This window comes from Euprymna scolopes, chromosome 39 (genome assembly GCF_053919585.1).
Source record: "Euprymna scolopes isolate OS-2025 chromosome 39, ASM5391958v1, whole genome shotgun sequence".
In the NCBI taxonomy this organism is placed as follows: domain Eukaryota; kingdom Metazoa; phylum Mollusca; class Cephalopoda; order Sepiida; family Sepiolidae; genus Euprymna; species Euprymna scolopes.
In genome coordinates this window covers 7,358,976-7,363,975 of record NC_136520.1, presented here as the reverse complement: position 1 = coordinate 7,363,975, position 5,000 = coordinate 7,358,976, and positions in this window count along the sequence as shown.

The window sequence follows — 5,000 nt, the reverse complement described above, 5'->3', positions numbered from 1 at the left end:
CTCTCTCTCTCTCTCTCTGTATATATATATATATATATATATATATATATATATATATATATATATATAATATACTAGCAGGGGTTCCCGGCGTTCTCGGGTGTTTGGAGGTGTATGCTGTGCAAAAAAAGCAAAAAAACAAAAAAATGGTTAATTTTTTAAAACTTTGACCCCTATTATGACCCCTTAAAATTTATAGTTTCGGGCTCGAATCACTTTATTAAGTTAGATCCAGGTTCAAGGAACCTATATCTAAAATTTCAAGTGTCTAGACCCAAAATTGTCGGAAGAGTTTGGTAGAGTTCTTAAAGGTCCAATCGTTGAAATTTGACCCCTAAACAGCCAAATTTCTGGCTGACACCCGTCACATCGATTTTCCCAAATCTCAGTACCCGGTATTTCAAATTTCGAGTCTATAGACTAAAAATTGACAGAGTTATTGCGTAGGGGAATGTACACAGACAGACAGATACACAGACACACAGACAGACAGACAGACACGTTCACTTTTATAGATATATAGATATATATAATATATAATATATATGAGATAACTCACAGATTAGAAATCAAGTGAATTTTCTTGTCAGATATTACATTGAGGTAATATTTTCAGCATGATCCTAGCCAAAAACGTAAAGCTCAATATTTAAAAATAGAGCAATATATAAGTTTAATGATTAAAGTTAAATTATGTACATCAAAATATATACACATATATTTTTAAGTTAAGAATTTATTGCTTGAAACAAGGAATATATAGAGAAATATTATGTTTATTTCCTTAATCCATGGATTTTCAATAATGGCTCATATCATCAGAAGAAATGAGATGCAATTAGCAAAATGTTCAACTTTGAATAAAGAGGTATTTTGCTTTTAAGCAGATATATTGAAAATGTCATTTGAATGGTGAATTAGTTTCACAGAAAAATGGTTTTCATACAAGGATCTAGGAGAAGCCCCATGTTTTGACAAGATTCTGGGCTTGACCTTCACTCTTGATCGGAAATGGAACACGTACATCAAGTCTGTTGCCAAGGTCGCTGGAAAGATGGTGGGATCCCTCTACCGCTCCAGAAGATATCTCACTACTGATGCAATTCTCTATCTATATAAAAGCCAAGTACGTCCAAGGATGGAATACTGCTGCCATATCTGGGCAAGAGCTGCTAAAAACAGTCTATCCTCCCTTGACAGAGTACAAAATAGACTTCGTGGCTTAGTGGGGGATGCCCTTTTCTCTTCCCTGCAACCTCTCTCCCACAGAAGAGACGTCGCAAGCCTATCTTTGTTTTATCGTTATTTCCATGGCAGGTGCTCGTCTGAACTCCAAACTCTGGTTCCCCCTCGCCAATCTTTTACAAAGAACACCCGACTAGCTGAATCCACTGTCAAAAACTTTCCCCACTCTTTATCTATGCCTAAATCAAAACGTGGATTCCATGAACAAAGCTTCTTTCTTAAAACTGCACGCCTGTGGAACTCTGTTCCGTCTTCCTGCTACCCTCACGACTACAACTTGGATGTCTTCAAGTCGAACGTAAACAAATTCCTGATGAACCGCCCCCTTAAATAGACACTTTAAATATCCACACTAACGTACTGTACTTACAATAACCCTTATCCTTGAGTGGCTTCCAGGCCTTGATAAGTGGTGACCACCTTTTAACAATAAATAAATAAATAAAAAAATAACCTCGGCAGTCCATTATCAGAATTAATTCAATATTTTCCCGGATATTACTGCCAGGTCATGAGGATAAGTGATCCAGGATAAAGAATGGTTGGTTGCACAATATGTAAAATCCATGGATTAAGGAAATAAACATAATTTTTGTCTATATATTCCTTGTATCAAACAATAAATTCTTAACTTAAATATGTATTTTTATTTACAGAATTTAACTTTAATCATTAAAAGATTGTACGATCGTTTCAGAAACGATGTTCATTTTATTTAAATTGACAATGAATATTGACGATCATTTGACAAGAGTTTTGTCCTTTAAAAACAAAGTCTCCTCATCCGCAAAAATTAGTAGGGGCGGGGAACAGTAAAAGACACTAAAGTCGTGTACTGCAGATATTCCGGGAAATAATTAAAAATTAAATTAAATTAAATTAAAATAAAATAAAATAAAAACTAAGTTATTAATTTTAGTTGATATATAAATAAATTAAAATAAAGTAAAATAGAAAATTATGGTTAAAAGAAAAAAATATTTTTCATCAATATATATATATATATATATATATATATATATATATATATAAAGACATAACATTTGTCAAATATTGTCAGCATTCATTGTCAATTTAAATAAAATGAACATCGTTTCTGAAACGATCGTACAATCTAGTTGATTTTGTTTTCCTTTTGAAACTGATTTTTATCCAAAATTATGGATCGTTTTATTCAATATTAAGATAACTCTAGGATATATATATCGATTGAGCTTATTATATATCTAAAGTGCATAAATCTATACTTTCGTATATTAATTTTATGTGAGTAAATTAAGTAGTTATATGTATATATATATATATATATATATATATATATATATATATATATATATATATATACAATAGAAAAATTCGAGCATGAAAAATACTATGGTTAAGCTTAAACCTGGACAGAAAAGACAATGTATTCTAGTAAAAAATATAAGAATTTATAACTTAAAATATTGCAGCATTAAGAATTGATTATATTAGATTAAATTGAATTTTTAAAAAAATTGTTAATGCTGCAATATTTTAAGTTATAAATTTATCTTGTCCTAAACATCTTCTCCTTTTCTTCTGTTTTAGCCGAACCATATTAGTTTTTATGCTCGCGTTGTTCTATTGTTATCCATGATTTTGCACTTGTTTTTTTTTATTTAAATTTAGTCTTTTTTTTTGCCCCTATAAACATAACATACACATATTGAACCGCGTTTACGAACTAACAGCCTCGTCAGACATTACAGAAATGGACCATCTCTGTAATGTTTGACGATGCTGATAGATCGTAAACACGGTCCAACATCCGAAACATATGTAACCAAACAGATAAAACGGTAATAACAAAAATAAAACACATATTTGCTCTGCAATAGTATTGAGCACTCTCTTCAGGTGTTTACTAATTACCAGTTTTACCAACTATAAATAAATATATATATATATATATATATATATATATATATATATATATATATAAAATTTATTTATACAAACATTAATGGCTACATATGTGCATACATGTTTCTGTAATCACCCGCGTTGGGGGACTACGTCTTTTGTATAAATAAATTTTATATATGTGCTCTGTTCACTCATTGAGCACTCTTAGGTAGACACATGTTGTTTGATTGGATGTACGTCTAGGAAACTAAACTCTACTGGCTCTCTCTCTCTCTCTCTCTCTCTCTCTCTCTATATATATATATATATATATATATATATATATATATATATATATATATATATATATATATATATATATATATATACATAATATTATACTGTTGGTAGAAATCCTAACAACAACACAATATGTCATTCCAAAGAGTGCTCAATGCATGAAACAGAGCAATATATTGATTGTTGGAGAGCTATTTGCTACACATTAGCAAACGTGTTTCAATGACCCCCTAGCAGTGAAAATCACCTGACCAGGCAACAAAAAGGCCTGATGAGGTGATTTTCACTGCTAGGGGGTCATTGAAACACGTTTGCTAATGTGTAGCAAATAGCTCTCCAACAATCTCTCTCTCTCTCTCTCTCTCTCTATATATATATATATATATATATATATATATATATATATATATATATATATATATATATATACAGGATAGCCTATTTAAAAGTAACCCAGAAAATGTAGTAGAGATAACTTTTTTATTGTTTAAATTGTAGTGTTATGAAAAATGCTAGAAGTCGTCCCCGTTGACATCTATGCATTTCTGGGCACTTTTATCGTTTTGTAGATCTTCTCGGCTGATTCTCCTGATAACGTTAGTAATGTTCTCCTTTAGTTGGTGGCCCTGTCGGTGGGGCATTAGAATACGCCGACTTCCCCCCTGCAGAGGGTAAAAGTCCCTCAATGGGGGTCCTGGATATGACCTTAAACTATATCCAGTGGTGAGAGCCCCAGCTTGTGGGCTTTGGGGAGTGTGGAGCCACCCTTTAATTACCATTGCTCCCAGGTCCACTCTGACCTGGAGTGGTAGTACCTGTTAGGGTCCCAACTATGGGTTAAATAGAAACCGACGTGAAAACAAATATGTTCTATTAAAAAAATCTTTGGATTTGGCATTAAATAACCCGAGAAGGGTTGCATATGCCGTAAAACAAAATTAATCAACCAACTAGTTGGTCTAGATTGCGAGTATTTTTTGCATAAACCTTTTGTTTTAAGGTTTCCCAAAGATAAAAATCACATGATGACAAGTCTGGGGAACGTTTTGCTGGTGCTTTATGCCTGGGTATTTTTCCAGAAATGCCTATTGCGCTCCATTAATTGATACAGTTCGCAGATAGGCTTCCATAATCACTATGCTCTGCTTCTGCGAAGACCCTATTCTTAAAATATTTTAAATGCGGATTTTAAGAAATTAGGAAGTTCAATCTGAAAAAAAATTGATTAAAGAAAAATTAGAAAAGAAGGGCTACTTTTAAGTGGGCCAGACTTTAGAATAACTTTTTTTTTGTAAAAAATGACGTGAATTAATCCAGTAGATGTGCTAGATCTATTTCTAACTAAAAATCATTCACTCTTACATTCTTATATATTTCGATAATAAATGCAAGTTACACTTAAATAATAAACAAATTCTAAACTGAGTTACCTCCTTTGTTTAAATTACATTTCAAAAATAATTATGGATAAATGGATCTTGAAATCGTGAAAGTACATGTTTTATGCAATAACTCAGTAATATTTAACTAGTTGCGATATGACAATTAAGTAAATACCATTTTTAACGTCGTAAGGGTACCAACGC